We start from the raw sequence: 20,064 nt of genomic DNA, 5'->3' as shown, positions 1-20,064 counted from the left end.
AGGGAAAACACATGCTGGAAATGAATTGTTATTCTTAGATAAGTGTTATTCTTCAGTGTTATGTTGGGTAATACCTCACCTCTGGCTTTGCAACGTAGACCGTTTCACATTTGACACGAAGCACGAACGTGGCTAATCGTCAGTGACTTTGGCACTTGTGAAATTAAATCCATGAGCCATTTTCTCAAATTAAGTCGCGCGTGCTGGCGTTACTCTTTAGTATTAGAAATAAATCGTATACGATTAGTTACTATACTTAAGATTTTCATTACATAACTTCAAGAAGTGGCTGTTGCCTGGTTTTGAATGGGTACAGTGGAACAACGTACTGTACTGCCAGCATGACATCGCAGGTGCACGGCTGAGGTAGACCAGGCTGCAGGAGGTGGGGCTTGAGCTGTAATGAGCAATCGAGACAGACGTAGTGCGTTCCCCGTTCCCCTGGGCAGGCTATTAATTGCGTGATGTTCTGAAATGAAGGCACAGTGGGAAGATTGTTACAGTCTCCTGCACTGTGTTGGGGTTTTGAATATTGTGTATAGTGTTTATTTGTTATCTTATTTCTGCTGTTTCGGTTTGTGCAGCAACACATCACTTACAGTACCAGTGCAAGGAACGTGATGACGCATAATGTGATTCCAAAGGGCAAATCAACACCCTGGTAATAAAGCTCACCAGCTGTCACATAAGTACACTTTCAGTTTATTTTAGTGATTGGAGTAATTATGACTCTGAGGTGTTGCTTTGTTAACATTAAGAGCCTTCATGTACAGTATGTGGTCGCGGTGATCTAACAAATATCAACAAGCCAACTTTTAGAACCAGCTGTGCTGGGCTCCTGTATGACTGGTTTCGATTAGACAAATGAAAATTTGAAAAGGTTTAGTCATAAAGCCAGTTTTAATTTTTTTCCCAACTCCCGAACACCTGGTAATGAGGAAAGTATTAACAACACTATATCACCACAGAATGTATCTTGTAACAACTGCTTACAACTGAGTAGATAGAAACTGAGGTAATCTGGGTTTCTTAAGACACTGTCAGGAGTGTGTCTGGCCTCTAGTGACAACTTCCTGTGAAAATCCACACTGTTTAATCTAAACCTTTTTCACTGTTGAATGCAATATTTTCCACTGATGTAAAATGGTTCAGATGGTAAGAGGGAGCCAACTGTTTTGTTTATTTGGTGGGTACCGTCTTGACCATTTGTTTTTGGGGATAACAACTTGTGCATTTGGGGTTCAAGTCTTTTGCATGTGTGCTTGGAAGGTTATGTCTGGTGTGCCCATAAGTGTTGGGAGGTATGGGCTCTTTGGCTCAGTTTTCAGCAGAACTGAACGAAAATGCCCAGGTTGTTCCTTTGTTCTGATGGCATGGAATCACATTTTAAATGTGGGAAGTTGGGGAGTAATGGCCAATATAATATAGAGACACCTACCATAAAGACAGGATTTGCCACGAAAAATAGGATAAAGATTTTCACAACAAAGTGGAAATAGGGAAATATCCATTTATTGCTTGTAGTCAATGCAGTCTTCCCCACACACAGTCACATCTGTGCTTAATTTTAAACATCCTAGACACTTGAAGCACTTGTGCAGAGAAATAAAAATAGAGAAACTTAATGTAGCTTAAACTGATAAACACCACAGTGAGACTTTTCTGTTCTAGATCACCCTGTTCTCTTCTTGTTGAACTCTTGTTCAGCTACTTCTTCATGATTAGAATCTTAAATCCATCCTTCCTTGATTTTTCTACAGTGGTTTTTGTAGATGATACACTTGAAGCTCTGTGGTAAGCTTACTGGAGTCTATTTATAGTCCTGTGAAAGCCCTTCTTCTAAGACAGTGGAGTAAATATTTAAACGTGCATCTGAACTTAACGGGTCTATAAACATCTCGAGCCTCTCAAATGATCAAAGATGAAAGTTACAGCAGGATTGTGAGCACCTTTCTGCAAAATCTTGACCTTTTACATTTTCAATTACCAACATCGAAAATGACTCTTTTGCTTGGGTTTAGTGCTGACTTTAATCAAACATGATATTAAACACACATAGCAAGCACCCCTTTTTTGCTGCCCTTCAAGCATCATTAAGTTTAATTACTTTGTTTTTTTTTATCCCTGCTGCTTTTCGGATGATAGAAAATAGCAAACACAGGCCGCTGTTGTCCTGTGCATAAGAATATCTGTCATAACACCAATCTTTTTTTATTATTTTTTAATGTTGCTTCTAACTTAATCTGTGTTCCTCTCATTTTCAGTTATTGAAATTTAGCTTCGTTCCTGAGATAATCAGGCTTGCAAGTTTTATCACTATGATTCTATTGGATAGAGCCCCCTCTACAAATGTGCATGTACTTAAAATAGAAGATATTATTCTTAAGTATTGCACACTGTTATTTTCACAATCATTTTTATGGTCCGTTTGCTGTTTTTTATGATATATATTTTTTTAAGTAATGTTTTTTTGTTAGGAATGTGTTGTATGTTGCATAGTTTGTTGCTTAAATTGCTCCCTTGGGGATGAATGAAATATTTTGAATTCAATTGAATTACTTTTACAGGCTCACTTCTAAAGCTCACCTCTTCACTTCATAAGTCACATTCAATTCCTTCTGTCTTGTTTTGTAGTGTCCTCTTTTCCAATGGGTAGACCAGACCAGTGGGAATCCCAGATCTGGAATGTAAATACCCAGCAGGACTGAATGTTACCAGAGCAGGCTCTGTCTGGCATGCCTGGGTGATCTCATGCTGTATTGCATTGTGATTGGTTCACATTACTTGTCTACAGTTGCAAATCCCCTCCTCTTATAAGCTTTTTCCTCAACCTGTTGGACTTTTGTCCAGGTTTGTAGTTGTTTAACCGGTTATTGTACTGAAACCCAGGGTCAGCTGGGTAGTGTCTTACTTTTCAGAGCCCAGCCAGATATGCGCATAGAAGAGGTGAATATGTTCCTGATTTTCCTGACAGGCTGTGTCAAGTTTACATTTTTGAAAATCTAAGGAAGCAAGACACCCTGAACAGATAGCCTCATTTTAAATTAAATTAGATTTTAAATTAAAAAAGCAATAAGGGGGAAAAGAAATTATACAAGCTACACTGGTACTTTCCGTATGTCAGGTGAATATGCTCAAATCTGACTAAACCGTCGCTCTGTACTTTTTAATCTTTAATGAATTCCATCAGTGACATTTCTCAAAGTGTATCGCCATTGCAGATGAAATTCATTAAAATGATCAGCCTTTCTCAGACTTGCGGCTATTGTAATAGGGGTGTGGGCGTTAGTGCTTCTTTTCCTGTCTTCTCATGTGTCTCATTAATGCTCTAATTGTGTGCACCATTAACATAAAATCAAAGTGTTACTCTCTTAAATTTCAATCCAGTTTCTCTGTAAATGGAATTGCAATTTTGTGAGTTTTTTTTCTACAACAGGCGTAGGAAGTGAAAATCATCAAATTCACTTAACAAATCCTGTCAGCTTCTGAGCACTTTTTCTGTAGCTTATTGTCCTTTGACCCCAAAAAAAAGCTTTTACACGCCGCTCACACACTGGTAGAAACGATTTTGGGGTGTGCTTTTGTTTCCTGATTGTATAAAAGGACTACCGCTGTCTTTCTTTCTCAGAGGACACGTACTGAAAGGCTGCCCTGGCTGCTCAAGATCATGAATCTTAGCAAAAATTGGAATCCCAGGCTGTATAATGGAGAGGAACATGAACACATGGGCCTTTAATACAGATATGGCATAGATTAATTTGGAAAGTTTGGGGGCGGGTAGCTTTTTGATCCTACCACTTTTTTAATGCTTTCACTTGGTTGAAAAGTCCAATTTCACAGTTGTTTTAGCTTATCTTGGCTTTGAACATTGAAAAAACCATCTGCTCACATTAAAAGCCAGCTGACGCCATGTTATAACCACTGTGCTTACCTTCGGTGTGGCTGTTGCCATAGTGATACAGTTATTCTCCTTCGATGATGATGACTGAGAACACCTGTCGAGAATGATGTGATGCTGTAGTTAGGACTCGCAGATGAAGCTCTGGTGTGGGCTGAATAAAATGTAACACATCCAGTGGTTGTCATATAAGAAGTATTGAAGTATTTGGTAGTTCTAACATAGCCTTAACACCTTTCTAGGTGGGTTATCTTAATTATGTGTTCCACTTTAAAATGAGTCACCTGATTCACATCTACATTCTTGAGTGATGTTATTAAAGTTAATGAAGTTGTTCAAGATTGTAAGCTGTAATTGATTAAACTGCTCTGATAAAAAAAATCTTCAATTATTCTTTTTCTTGTTTTCTGATCCGATTAAGATGATTTGGTTTCTTTTCAGCTCTACATCTTTTAATTGAAAGCAAATATCCATGTCTTGGAGTAGCATTCATAGGCATCCTATGCCATTTGTGTTAGCCTGCTGCACTGTTTAAAAAGGCCCTTTTAATGGACCCATGGTAATCATTAATCTAAAGATGGAAGTATCTTGAAAGGTTAGTGACGTTGTTGAAACCCTTGAGGGACGAGAGGAAACAAATGCCTGGCATTGATTTTGCATTGTATGTTTTATGCTTTCTGGGATTTAGTTACAATTAATGTACTGTAAGTCATCTGAAAGCAGAAAATGTTAAGGTGAAGAAGAGGTTCTCATTAAGCATACATTTTTCAGCTGTGTGCCATTTCGCTTGTGACTGCATATAGTTTGAGAGACTACATTTGTTTTTTGATGGGTATTTACCTAGTATTATTATTTAAATGCATCTGGTATATCATTTCACAAAACGCAGAAGAAAAACCATTAAGGATTTTACACCTTTATAGACCCTGGCATTTTCTTCACGTACCAAATGGCGAAACCATTTTTGTAACAAAAAAACTCTGTGAGAAATTAATTTGTATCCGTTCACTTTGAATGCTCTTCGCTAGAATAAGTCATGTTTTGGGGAAGTGGTAGAAAGTGGCTTGTGGGAGTCATCACATATTCTAAACCTGGCTGGTATTTACACATACAGAAGGTACAGTGACAGCTAAGAGGGAGTGTAATTACTTTAAGTCTCACTGACTTAAACACTTAACATGTCTGAAGTCATAGAGTTGGCCACAGCATAATCTTGTCATAAGAGTGTTGCAGTGTAAAAACAGGGACAAGGTTAATTTAGAACCCCTGAGAAAAAGCAGTCTGTATTTGTGGGCTGACATTTCAGTTCTGGTACTCTTGGTTCAGATCTGTTGTGTACGCAGTTGACAGAAAGGAAATTTACTATTTGTATGGTTGCCTCTAGAGGCTGGCTTCAAACTTTATGAAATATGAGGTCTGATGACAAACATGTGGGCTCTCCCCCTTCTTTATGGTACGGAATTTTTGGTATGTTTTACAGCTTTTCTCCAGCTGCGTCACCCCTATGCTGTAAATGTACTATTAATAATTAAAGGCCTCATTTGCTGTATTTCAGTTCATTTCCCAATATGATTCTTCAGTCACTTTTTGCTGACCATCTCGATGTTTTTAATATTTCATCCAGACCACCTTTTATTCTTACTGTGTATTAAAATTCCATTGGCATAAACTGCAAATGAATTGCCTCTAGTACAGGAAACCAGACTAAATATGCTACCTTGTCACATTCATGTTTTACAGATTATACATTTCTGTAGAACTTTTAGTCATTAGAAACGGACTGTTATTCCCTTTGCTGTTATCTAAGCCTGTTTTTCAAAACCGTCAGGGAGCTTTCAGACCTGAAGACAAATGTTGTATTACTTAGTGTCTGCTTTATCTTCTCGGGACCTGGTGAGGGTGGTACTGAACTTTATATCTTCTACAGGAGTGTACTACAAAGAATGGTACTATTGATCAAGGTGCTTCCCTGCTAATATTTTTTTCAAACATATATTACAGTGTCATGAGTGCCAATCTTGTTAATTCATTTTCACATACTTATTTAAAAGAATTACATGTCATGTAACACAGAGCATAATAAAATATTAACGGATTATTTGTTACGTAGCTTAATTGAAGTCTATGATACAATTTACTATGACTTCATATGAAGTTTACTTTCAGTTGAAATCTCATATTTTAAAAGACTGGGAAAACCTTTTACCCATTGGTTATATAATTATTGAACTAACCCATAAAAATAAAACAATGCTTTTGTCTCTGGGATCCTCTCCTAAAATGGTAAAATGAAATTGAAGTTGATTGAAATAAATTTCAGACCTTCCAGGCACAGTTGTAACACCTGCACAAGAAAGTCAAATTGTATTTGGTCATCTGTAGTCCATCAGTACCATCTGTGTCAAGCCTGTTTGTAAATTTAACTGCTGTGATAGTTTCTTAAGAGGTGATGTCATTCTTGGACTGGTCAAAGAGGCCGTAGAAGAAAGTATTTCTTAAAGATTGCATCATTAAACCAAAACAGACAGGCAGGCTTTTTTTCTTCATTCTTTGATGTATGTGTGTTGTAAAGGTTTTATTTACAGAAGGGAATTTCAGGATAAAGTGAGTTGTAGCTACCTCCTGTACGAGGTTAAACATCTAAATGGTGAAAACCAGTCTATGTGATGTGACAATGCTTTTTCTGCAGTCTTTCAACTTGATGTGACTAATTTTCCTGTTAACATAATTTACTTTTGTTGTTAAGATGGCACAGCTCTGCTTTACCACTTATTCCTCATATTGATCTTGCTCTCTCTGATGTTTCCTTTCAACCTACAAATCAATTCCTTCAAGCACTCTTTCTGAGATCTAAATTGAAAGTCTTTATGGTTCATGGCATTTACTGAAGTCTGTTCATAACCTATAACCTACACAGTCAACAAGATTTTCTTTTCAAGTTCTTTGTTCTTCCTTAATAACTCCTTTTGATTTGTATGGAGAGGTTGTTTTGCAGGATGTACATCACCGTATTTGAGGGAGGTTTGCCATCTGAATACAAATAACATTAGAATGTGTACATTTCTGAAATAGATTGTTTCCTGAATTTCCCTAGTGTAGTAAGAGGAAAACAAAGAAAAAATAAAATTGTACAGGGTCACTAATAAGTGTTGTAGATTTTGAAATTTACAGCTGTGCTTGACCAGGGTTAAAAAAATAGTGAGCAGATGCACATTGTACAGTCTGTAACTCACAAATAAATTATTGGTGTTTATTTTGCTTCCTTAAACTGAGATCATTGTCTATTTTTTTGTTAGAAGAATCTCCAAAGGATACAGTCATTGCTCTCCTGCAGTTCAGATCAATGTCTCAGTTTATAATTATGTTTTAGCCAACTGTTGTTTCTGGTACCCCAGAGGACAATGCATATTGGTAAAAATAATGTGTGACAGAACTTAAATGAGAAGAAATATATTGCAGAGAAAGCCAGCACAGCCCACTGGGCTTGTATCAGCGAGGCCAGAAATAGATTGCAGTCACACAGCCGTGCAGCCCTTTTCTATTTAATTAGTGGTATTAAACTCCATTCAACAAAATGTGAGAAGTGTTTTGAAGAAGGCTAATTTTCAACAGTTTGCCTGAATACTTCATTTCTTTGAGGACTGAAAGGTTTTTATGATTCAGTGTTTAAGTTTATGGATGATCCTTTTTGTGGTAATTGGGGAAAAGATGAATACCAAGAGCCTGTGAAGACATTCAATGAAAAAGTTCTGTACTGTCATTTATCTACTTTGTAATGAGTGTGGTTACTGTTAGGAGTTGAAATAGCTACAAGATTTATATTAGGGTATGTATATTTCCCTTTCACTCATAAAACACATAATATTGTAAAGATAAAACCAAATCAGTGAACTTCTTCAGAATTATCAGTGAAACATGAACCAGAGAATTCACACGTAGAAACTACATGAAAGTGCATAGCTGGGAATATGAGATGCTTTGTTTCAAAAGGTTGTGGAAGTCTGGAACAAGCTACCCAACCATGTTTTGGAGGTTGATATGCTAGCACAGTGGCTCCCAAACCTGGTTCTGGAGTTACAGTATGCTATATCTTCTGGTTTTTGCTCCAGCTTTACTCCAGGTCTTTCTTCTCAGGCTAACCAAGTTTCTATTTGCGGCATATTTCTAAATTTGTTTTCATGTCTTTAAAAGGTCAAAGGGAATTTGAAAGTCGTATCAACATTGTGCAACCTGTTGCATGTCAGAACAGCTATCATTCAGGTCTGTTGCCTGAAATGGAGCCTATGCATAGAAACAAACACTCATTGTGAGCATGTCTGAACACATTAACAGCATAAAAATATTAAGATTGGAAACAAGAGGAGACCATTCACCCCATCTACTCCATATAGTCGTTAATTGATCCAAGGATCTCATCCAGCTGTTTCATGAAGAAGAATGGTCTATGTGGAGTAGAGACAGTACAAAGTTCTGTGTGCTGAAGTTATTGGAACCAGTCTCCTTGGATTAGGGTATTTTTGACTTTCAGGACTGACAGAAAAAAAGTTAAAAGTCTAAAACAAGTGGATTAATTAAGCCGTCAATAAGTACTAGAGATTTAGATTGAAAAGCATCAGACACTGTATTCTTCCAGGATCAGGATTGGAAACCACTGCACTAGCTTTAAGAAATGTCTAGCTGGTCAGTTAGCTACTGGAAGGTAACTGAAAGGGGTAGATCGGCTTTCTCTTGTTTGCAAATGTTTAGTAGCTAGCGTGTTTAATCTGTATTTTATAGAATGCCTGAACAACATTGAGAACTGGCTCTATGAGCAGCTCTTTTCTAATAATGAGTGCTGACCTGTTGAACTCTATCTTTTCTAAAATCTTGCACGGAGCTCTCATGTAAAACAACTGAAACCATTATTCAGAATGGATCAGTGTACATTTTACATCAGTACGTTGTGCATTGTACTTACATTGCACACAGTGCACAGTGTGCATCAGTGATCATTGGGATCAATGTACGTAAAATTTGATTGGATAGAAAATAATTTTTGAACCTTCCTGCTACAGCCCCCTTACGTTTGTGTTTCTAGCGGTACGATTGCAATCTCAAACATGTAGAAGGTTTTCCAATGGACTTGCAAAGGATAGTATACCTGTACTTAGCACATTGCTCTGAGAGATTCAGGGTTTCCTGAGATTCATATGATCTGAGTTGATAGTTACTTCACTAATGTGTTAATGTGATTCCTTGATTTATTGTTATTTTTTAGTTGATGTAGAATAAAGATGTTTTTTTTTCCTCTATGGTTTAAGGGCCATGGTTAGTCACCACTTGAATACAGCTACAGCTACAGGTCATTATTTGTACTTCTTAACAAGCCATATTTAGGACTGCCTCTTCATGTACTGTAATTACATTTGCATTTAATAACAATGGGACTGACAAAAAGGCAGGAACAAAATACCTTGCAGAATTAATTAGACTTCGCAAAGCAATGTTTATTGAACTTGATTTAATAAATTTGTTCTCTTCATATGAGAAGCAGAATCTGCTCATTTGTGATTTTTAATGGGCTTATGAGATGATAACGGTATTTCTGCTTTTTTTTGGCATTTTACTGCTATTTTTTTCAGTTTTGCCATTTTGTTTGGCTTTAAAAGTTCTTAATTATTTATCAAAAATCTGTCCGCCCTTCTCTGAGCATATGCAAATCTGGAAACTAGTTTTTCTTTTACTTATCACGTTGCTTAACATTTGTTTATTGCGTCTGGTGTAGAGGGTTACCTATTTTTCTGTTTTGAATCTTGACTTGCAGAGACAAAAGTTTTTTTTTTGTTTCAGCAGTGCCATAAAGTGATGTTATACAGGACTATGCTAAAGTCTTTGACATCCTAGACACCATCCTAGTTACAATGTGTGTAGTGTATGTTGAGCAAAAGTAAATTACTCAAAGCCTCCAGTACAGAGTAACTAGTGTTACTTATAGATCTTAGCTTAGGTAAGGTTGGCACATTATGCACAAGTGCCTCACAAATCCTCAACATCCTTTATAATTGGAGGAAACTGCTGTTTGAAGTTTGCATATTTTGCTAATTTTTGTGTGGGTTTACTTGGGTTACTTTGGTTTCCATAATACATACAGTATTGATTAGGTATTTCTAATTTGTCTATCTGTGTGTCTGGTGATAGACTGGTGTTTGCCACAAATCTGCAGCCTCAGTAACTAACAGTAAATAACAAGAAATCAGTCTTGTTATTTAGCTATCTTTAAATTGATCCTAAAACCAGATAACAAACTATACAGTAGTCATTGTGAAATTTTGTAGTAGCTAATCCATCAAATGTTATGATTCATATCTGATTGATTCATTGTCAGGTGTTCCTATTCATTTTACATCATTTTGTCTTCTGTACAAAATACAGATGTTTTAGGATTTACTGTTAACATAAGTAAAAATACCTAGAATAGAAAAATTATTAAGAGAAAATAGCATAGTAATGCAATTAAATAAGTATTTGCTTAACAAATTGGTTTTTGCAGTATAGTTTTTAATTGTGATTGATATGTACTGTATAAGAGATTGGAGTGATTATTTTAGGGGTATGGAAATGTTCCATTTCAGGTCTGTCAGACAGCAAGCACTTAATAAATTGTGCTTAGAAATAAGAAAAGCAAGTGTCTATATATATTTAGAAGAATTCTCATCTTGGTAGTACTATTTTAACTGTGAATGTGTATCTATGCAGAGTTTTACAAAATAATGTAACAGGCATTAAATACCCAGTACTTTCTGATGGGTGATGCGTCTGTTTGAAGCATATAAATGCTGAAATGACTAAAACTGCACTTTAATTAGTATAATTGTCAGGTCTTGTGATACTATATGTACAACTGTAGATGACAGACTAGAAATGCTGAGCATTGCATGACAGCTTTTTGGAGTAGGAATGACAAGAAATATAAAAGACACTTGAGAACACAATTTATCACTGTTGTTATTGCAAACTTTGAAGACTTTTCTTTGCTAGAATCTTTAAAACAGATCTTCCTAAAGCTGCAAAAGTACTTAACAAGATATCTTAATTAAAGCTGCACTCAGGGTGATCATCAAATAAAGACAGAGAAAGAAATTGGACTTAATCAGTGCTCATAGCCCCAAATGGCAAAATAATGGACATCTCTTTAAAGGTCACAAGACAATCTGTTGAACCTCAGTGTAGTAATAAGTTCCATTTGCCTGAGAGCGTTAGTGGCACTGAGTATTCTAGGTTTACAAAGTTTACGGCTTTCTTTCGTGAGGAACGTCCAAAGATTCAGAATGCGTCTGAAGCCAGAATCACAAGCAGATCCTGTAGCCATCCAAAAATAAAAATGATTATAGTAATGGGACAAAGGGTTTCCAGATTTAAAAAAAAAATAATCAAGGAAGTCCACAGGATTCTCCCTCTTTTCTAGTAGTTCACAGAGTGCTGTGTGATAAACAGTGCAGAGCACAGAAGAGAATCACTGCCAGGAAAGTGCTCCGTTAAATTTGTTGGAGGATGGTTAGTTTTGGAGCTGTTAAATATTTCCATTAAGACACCGTGCACTTAGAAAGGGAAGGAGTTGCTCAGCCTTTCTTTCCTGGAATACAAATTGCCACGTAATTGATTTTGGTGTTATTCTTCTCAATGCACTTCAGGATAAAGAAAATGAAAAGAATGTGTGCAAGCACTGTTTGTGCTTTTTGAAGCAAATCTAGAATTCTGCAGGCTTAATGGCAAATAAATTATCTTCTCCCTTATCACTTGTAATTGCTCTTAGTCAACTGCCATTTTATGCAGTTGATAGGTGTATTTTTTCAAAGCATTGTAATATATTTTAAAATTATATTAACTCAACAACCATGCTATACATTTATATACAGATTATTAGAAGGATTGGGATAAGAGTCAAGTGGCTAAATTCGGTGCTTTGAGACTACAATAAGACAGATGGTGTCTTTACATATGTAAATAGTACCGTCTGCATGAAAATGAAGACCTAACTGTTGCAGAGGTTAGTTTGAAATGCAAATTACTGACCATGTAGGCCCTTTGTGTTGTAAGTTTTGTTTTTAAAAGTTATTTTTTTAACTGTAAAAATCATTAAACGTGGAATTTCTCAAGTATGGTTACTTTTAGTGTTTTAGAGACAAGGGCTTTCTAAAAAGCGAGTATGTGTGCTTGAGGGTTGCTATTTTGCCGATGTCTGGGTGTTCCTTTGAGTTTTTCTAGGGGTTATTGTTTCACATTTTGTTTGGAGGGGTGGTGTTATGTGCTGTTGGGAGATTATGTCTCATGTGCATGTGTGCCTTTTGGGGATAATGTACAGTAGGCATGCAATTTTGGGGATTAATGTCTACTGTGTGTGCATTTGGTAGATCCTATACAGGTATGTGTGTGTTTTGAGGGTATTATCTGGTGTGTATGTGTAAGTTAGGGGAGTATTGTCTGGTGTGCATGCTTGTTTTGGAGGGGTGCTGTATTGTGTATATGGAGGTTACTGTCTTATGTGAATGTACAGGTATGTGCAAAGTAAAAAGTGTATACATTGAATTGAAAGGTTAACAGTGCACATGCCTTTCATTGATAAGGTTGTTCATTCTTTTTTATTCATAGAAAGAACCAACATGACTCTTATAATTGTCTATTTGTGCTGTAACTAGACTGACCACATTTTAATTTTGAAACAGCCCAAATCTTAATACTGAAATATAATTTTATGCTATCTTAGACAATCCGGCAAGGAAATTCAATAAGATTGTTTACACTTACTAGGCACTGTACATAAGCCATTTTTAAAAATATTTTAATTACTCTTCATGTAAAAAATATGCCTTGATGGATTCAACAAAAAATGAGAGTTGGCTAAGTGAATTGAAGCATGAAAAATAAACGAGACCCTGCATTATTTTTTTAAAAAACTAACTGCCAGAAGAAAAGAAGTTCACAGTGAGTTCAGATGTGGTAATTATGCCTCTCATAGAAAAAAACAATAGTGTGCATACTAGTAGCAGAATAGTGTGATCTGATAATGATTAATGTCATGTCCAAATTTCTTTCATTTACAATATAATGTACCTTTCTTAGTTATGTGATAACTTCTAGTTACTTGTGTTGATAATGTTTACCCTAGTCTTTATATTGAAAATGTCTTGAAAAGCACTGAACCCAGAATAAAAATTCAAAATTCATAGATTATCCTGGGTTGTAGTAATATGAAAAGTTAGTTAGGCTACATAATTTTTTAAACCTACCTTAAGATGTACTCCACGTTATGGTCTAAAAAGTGGAAAGATTCTATTCATGTAATCAGTTTCAATGCGGCCCATATGGGATTTACAGTAACTTAGTTCATGCATGTGGAGAACAGACACGTTTTGCTAAGTTCATCATCTGTAGTCGTACTCACTGCAAAGTCAGTATGAATCTCTCTACAGTAGGTATCAGCACATTAATTTAAAATAGCAAATTCAAATGCAATTGCAATATGCCTTAAATATGACATTGTTTTTATGGGAAGAGTGAAACCATTTACCAAGCAGTGGTGGTAAGTGCATTGTTATCCATGGTAAAACTAAGCATCATCCTCAAATAGCTTAGAATCTTACCACATCATGTTTGAGTCAGATTTTCTTTTCAAGGACATTTCTTATTTCTGTTCTATTGCTGTTTAGAACATTTAGCCATTTTAGCTGCGTCAGTAAGGTTGTCTTCACGTTGAGTTTCATGGTAGAGTACATTTTTTCCTTCTGTCTCTCCCCTGTTAAATAATAGGAGAGCATTGTGACCTACATTGCTTTAAATCTGCTCCATAATGTGAACATTGCCTTTTTTGATGTTAAGTGTCTTTTTCTGTTAAATGATTAAAGGCTTATATAAGGTATGTATCATACTGATGGTTAATTAGGTCATGGGAATGGCGTTTGCCATTTGTCATGCATGTCCTTATGCTTTATGTCCTTAGGAGCTGCAGACAGAATGATCCATCCTTTAGTGTGAATGAATATATGATTTAAGGTCATGTATAGATTTCTAAAACATCTAGGATTGAGAAACAGACTAAATAATTTGTATTCAGGCTTTATAATAATCTTGAAGAATTAAAAAAATCAAATAATAAATGAGGGAATTAACTGTAAATTAATGTTAAAGGAACAAGGAAATAAGATATTTCTGCTTTGGCTCGGTGGTTTCATGAAATGTGTGTATAAACAGTATGTACAGTACAAGGTCAAAATGTATGTGTATACAGGTTTTGCCACCATCTACTCCTTGTCTGCTCTATTCTCCTGTTTTCAGTTTTTTTCAGTGATCTCCTATTTGATTGGTGGCATTCTAGTCTGTTTTGGTAGTAGTCTGCAGTCACTTTGGCTGATGGTTTCATGAGCCTGCGTAGGAACAGGTCTTGTTCCGGACTGTGCACGTTCTTAATGTTTCAGAACTAGGAACTGACGTTCTTGAGATAATCACATTCTAAATAAACCATTGAGTGATGTTTTTTTAAAAAAAGTAATTGCCTGGCTTCCATACAAATAGCTGGTATTGATAACAACAAAGGCAGGCGTGATAACATTATTTATCCAACCTAAAAAAGTACTGCATGTTCCAAAGAGTGCTGCTCAAACAAAGCCAAACATAGCCATTGGATGTTGCCCAAATATACTGTAATTATTCACGCTTTGGCAAAATAGTCGTAAAACTAAACCCTTGCTCAAACTGAATGACTATAAACATAATAAAAATGCTGTAAGAAAACCTTCTTGATATATTGTCTTGGAATTATAAAAACTTAGCGAAGAGCTATGAACTAGCATTCTGTGTTGTGTTTAAACTAGTGATGCCATAGTTTGTCTTGTGTGTGTTATTTCTTTTTTTGCTCTTGGATGGCTTCATCCTGACTTGTAAGATACAGAAATTTGACCTTTCCTCATGTGTCATCTTGTTTATATCTCATAATAGGTCACAGTGAGATGCGAACACTAATTGTGGGTACACTTGTAGGCAGTCCAAAAGCAGTGTTTTGTGACCCATAATTCAGGACAAGACATGTTGTCTTCTGTCTGATTTATCTTCTGGTTAGTACATCTGTGTTGTATGGAATAGAATGTTGTAAGCACACAGGCAATTCTAATTTGGGTGGTAAAGTTGAAAAAAGAGGAGTAACAAGCTTCAGGATTCAGCTTAAACCGAATACAGTGAGCCAAACTCTACCCAATTGGACAATCTGTATATGAACCTAAATTAATGGATTACAACATGTTCAGATTAGATGTTTTGCCTTAGGTCTTGATATTCCTCTGGCTTGATTTTGGGCCACATTGTTCCCTGTGTGTGGGATGTTCCAAGATTCCCCAAGCTTACGCTTTGTGTGGACCACCCTCCCTATTTGGCAAAAGAGTGTTACTCTGGTGTCCCAGCCAAATTCTCTTTTGGCCTTTATCAGTCTTGGCCTCCTAACAATCCCCCCGTGCATCAGCTTCATCACTCTGTTCCCCTCCCCACTGACAGCTGATGTGTGGTGAGCAGACTGGTGCACCTTGGCTGGTGTCGCATCATCCCGGTGGGGCTGCACATTGGTGGTGGTGGAGGGGAGTCCCCAAGAACTTTGAGTGGGGTGTCCAGAAAAGTGTAAGCAATTATTATTATTAAAGCGGTGGTAATGCCACACTCGATAGATTAACAACTGGGCCTCCTCCTCTTAAAAGCAATGCAAAAGAAATGTCCAATCCCCGATGGGGTTGACAGCAAATCAATCACTAAAACATTTGTCAAGATTGAGTAGACATTGTGAAATGCAAGCTGATGGACAGAGTCCTGTACTACAGCAGAGTCCTGTGCAAACAGCATCTGGTTCATGGCTCTGTATGCTATGCTATGTATATTAATGTAGTTACTTGCATTTGATGTATTATGTATTGCCTTCTAATGCAACTGCTGTACAGACCTCATCAAAAGACCTCATCAAAGGCTGAGTGTTATCAGTGGGTTGCAGGTTTCTCTCTTCACTCTTCCAGAACACACCTGTACAGAACGTGGAGTGTCTACATTGGCTCCAGATTCTTTAACTCAGACACAACCAAGCATGTTATGGAGGCTTGAGTACAGGGTGGGGGTTGGGTGTGCTGTCTGTATTTAAAAAGCAAGTACCGAACAGTATCAAAGTACTTTGCATGCAGTTGAACAGGATTTCGTTACTTTTTTAAGCAGTACCTTCATCAGTTCTTTACCGAATGATTCACAATTTACAAGAAGCCATTTTTTTCTGATTAAAGGTTTGATTTTAAGTCAATTGTACATTATTATGTGACTAACAACAGGGTAGAGAATAGTTATGTTCTTCACAGTGTATCATAGTTGTACAGTGTATTTTATATTTCTTCTTGCCTTCTAGCAATGGAGTGATATGATTCACAGAGTATGTTCCTAAGTATGTGGGGATGACCCAAACATTTAGGGGCAGGCCCACGTTATAAGTTGCCACTTTGCTTGATTTTAGTCTTGCTCTAGGTCTCTCATAATGTTAATTGCAGTCCTACATTAATGCTACTTTTCATGCATTTATGCTTCTGAAGAAGAGGGAAATTAGAAGTGTCCAGGAGATATATAACACTTTTTTTGTTATTTGGTAAAACACATTGGAAGCATGTAACATTTGATCGTTATTGTTTAAAATAGTAGGCCTAAGGCAGTGAGCAGTCCTTTGTTTTTTAGTTCCTGATAACAGACACATTGAAAGGTTTTCCAAGTCTTCAGTGGTGCATGATGCCATGACAACATTGATAAATGTCATATAAGAGACATTGTACAATTCATGCAGTCACCCATACGTTCCTTCTTGGTCTTCTTAGTACTACTTGTAATTCCCTTAAATTGATGTTCACTCATTGTGACCCTGCAAGCAAACTGACAACTTCCTGTTCCATTAAATGTCAATTAACACTTTGCCTTGTATGACAAAAGCTTATTTTCATTTAGTGTTCTTAAAGAAATAATTAATGATTACTTTTTAACATGAATTAAGAAAAATAGTCTCATACTGCATATACTGTACATGTATGTATGCTGAAGCAGAATTTGAATTTTATGTAGGTTATGTGCAACCATGCATTATGTTTTTAGATAAAGGCTAAATCCTGCATTAACGCTGAACCCTGGGAGACCATGAAACTTTTGTGATTGGTTGATCCAGCAGTGTAGTCATGGAAACACTGGAAATGGAATGTACAGTATAATGTTGGGAACTGCAATAAAATCTGATGCTGAATTTCTTTGTAATTTTACCAAATAAGAGAGGTCAAACTCAAAAACGTCGAATGCTGATGATAAAACATTTAAACGTTTTTAAAATGGAGTGTACATTTTTACCTTCTTTAATTTTAGAGTGTTGTTGCATATGGATCTGGGGGCAGTATATTCCAGCAATGTTATAGCAAATAACAACTACTGTTGTAGCTCTAGAAAAGCTTTAATAAGTTAAACATAGAACAATATGCTTGTAGTGATCATTCTACATCTTTGATCTTGAAATTGAAGTTTCATGTGAGAAGCTGCTTTTAATCCATCTTTAAAACAGTTCCATACAGCTATAGGATTGTCTTAGTGTCTCTTTATTGGCAGTGTTTTAAGGCCTGTCAAATTTCTAAGGTGCTAACATCAGTTCACCCGTAGTTCAAGTCATAAAATACAGAGTAATAGTTAGGTTAGGGCTTTAAGTAAATGTTTCATAGGTTCCTTGTAATAGAAGGCAGATGTCTTACCACATGAGATTTAACCTATTTCTTTGACTTACAGTAGTCCCCATTTAACATAATAAGAACCTGTAATTAACTCCTGTTTAACACATGCTGTGCTGTAACTTTTTAGGAAATTGTAATTAAATAATAATAATAAAAATAATAATAATAATAATAATAATAATAATAATAATAATAATAATAATAAAACATATATAAGGTATGCGTTAAAAAATGCCTTTATGTATTCATTCATCTTTACCTCTGTATTGCTGAATATTCAATAATCTGAATATCTGTTATTGGTAGGTGTTCATCTTTACATAAAGAATACTTTACTGAAAAATATAAGACGTAAAACATTATTATAAATGCAGCCTGTTTTAAAAGACACTGAAGTGTAGAATAATGCTTCATATAATATATTGCAGTAAAAATAACTTGTTCTACTGTTTTATTTGTGGTGAGGGACACATGTCCATTTAGTATAATAGGGAAGCTATTCTCTTTATGTTGAGAGTGCTCTTTGAACTTTGTTTCAATTTTTGTTGAACGCTCCAGTTGGATTTGCATCTTTAAAGTGGGTCTCGATTTCAATATAACTTTATTTATTTATTATTTATTAAAGTCCTGATTTGGTCATAAAATCTCAAAATGTTTATATTGACAGATTTAAGTATGAAAATATATTTTTTGCACAACTGGAAAATTCAGTCTTTCCAATAATTCCTGATCAACTTTCTTCTGCAAATTTCTGCATTTTTTAGATCTCTGAGATCTGTAGGGCTGCATTTTAATTTGAGCCCTTTTGATTAAATATTCTATAGGTGTAACAGATTCACAGAAGCATAACCACATTTCAAACCAATACCATTTCAAAGTATATGAAGTAAACCTTTTTATTTCTTCACTATGCAAAGGTGGCACAATATTGTGAATATTATTGTTTGTATTGAATAGTATTTGAATAGTATCGTTAATATTGAGAAAAAAAACATGTCTTGCACATACAGTGTGTAATAAAAGGAAGATGCCAATTAAATAATTTTCTCTTGGCTGTTCACAAAGTAGAGTCTTGGGCTAAAATGATAAACCTGTTATTGACCTGTTTTCTGCTGGTTTGTTTTTGGTCCACGTGAACGCTCCCTATTGTCAGCAGATCCAGCTTAGCAGACAATATATTTGTTTTTTCCCAACATATAATTTTTTCCCCCATTAATATTGATCGTGAACCAATTCATAATGATCCCACCACACCTGAAGCAGCTCTGCGAAGGATTTGGAAACTATTAACTGTCTGAACGGCACTGATGCTGCCTTTTCTGTTCATTCTTCTGAGCCAAAAAAAGGAATGTATTCTGTGCCATCTGTCACGACTGTAGTCCCTTCCCCTTAAGGGTGCCCCGGCCCTTTCACTTCGGACTTTATTTTGTGAACCTGTCCCCTGTTTCAGTCTGTTCCCAGTCCACCTTAAAAGCCAGGTGCAGACATTAATCTGGGCTCTGCATCTGATCTCCGTATCGTGCGAGTCCGGGACCTGGAAGCGCCTGGTCCCGTTAAGGTTTTATTCTCTGTTCCCGTTCCTTCCCCGCCGGTTCCGACCCAGTTCCAGTTTTTAATCCTTTGTTTTGGATGGATCACCTGGCCATGGACTTTTGTGCTGTTTTGGATTCTCCTTTGGACTTCTTCTTTGGATTGTTTGCCCCGGACTCACCCCCCTGGACACCTGCGCACTTTGGACACGCCCCCCGCATTCATTCCCGATTCCTGCATGGCTTTTCTCCCCAGTGTTTCCTCACTACCCCGGATTGTGTCGTCAGCATAGGGTCTGGAAAGAACTGTACCGTTACACCATCTTCTTTCTCTGGAACAGACCTACTCTTTGCATTTGTATTGTCCACATATCCAAAGACATCTGGTAAAAACACTCCCTTAAACTGTCTCCAGGACCAGATGCTTCAAAATGCAGAACTAGTTCTCTACCCATAGTTCTCTTACTTTGTTTTTTTACATGGAACAACTTCAGTTGCTATGAAATGTGGTGTTGAAGTAGCAGTTGGTATGAATTATGGTGGTGAATATCAATGGATATTTCACAATGCAAGGAAATATCAAGAACAAGATTGTTCTCTTTGTGTATGTTTGCGTGTTGTGAAGCAGCTAAATATAAAATCTGTCCAATCTGTTCTGTCAATCTATTTAAGCCTTCCTTTTTAGCAATATTATGCCTTTCAGGTGTATGAAGCAGGGAGATGTTGGGGGCAGCTGATGTAAAGGCCAGTTTGGCTAAAGCAATTTAATTAAGTGCTCAGTACAGATTAGCTTCCAGGGAAAGAATTTGATCTCTTTCATTATTAATCTGTCAGAATGTATTTGTACTAGGTACTCCACATGTTTTCAAAGATTAAAAACATCAAACAT

The 20,064-nt window shown here is 36.3% G+C and overlaps 1 protein-coding gene across 10 annotated transcripts in view; it reads left to right on the top strand.

The window, feature by feature from the left end:
• The window catches only part of dip2ca (disco-interacting protein 2 homolog Ca), a 222,912-nt gene that overhangs the window by 2,821 nt on the left and 200,027 nt on the right, over positions 1 to 20,064 (top strand). The window lies entirely within an intron of this gene.

Source organism: Lepisosteus oculatus, chromosome 6 (assembly GCF_040954835.1).
Source record: "Lepisosteus oculatus isolate fLepOcu1 chromosome 6, fLepOcu1.hap2, whole genome shotgun sequence".
In the NCBI taxonomy this organism is placed as follows: Eukaryota; Metazoa; Chordata; class Actinopteri; order Semionotiformes; family Lepisosteidae; genus Lepisosteus; species Lepisosteus oculatus.
The sequence above is the reverse complement of the archived record's forward strand: the minus strand, read 5'-3'. Positions and strand labels throughout refer to the sequence as shown.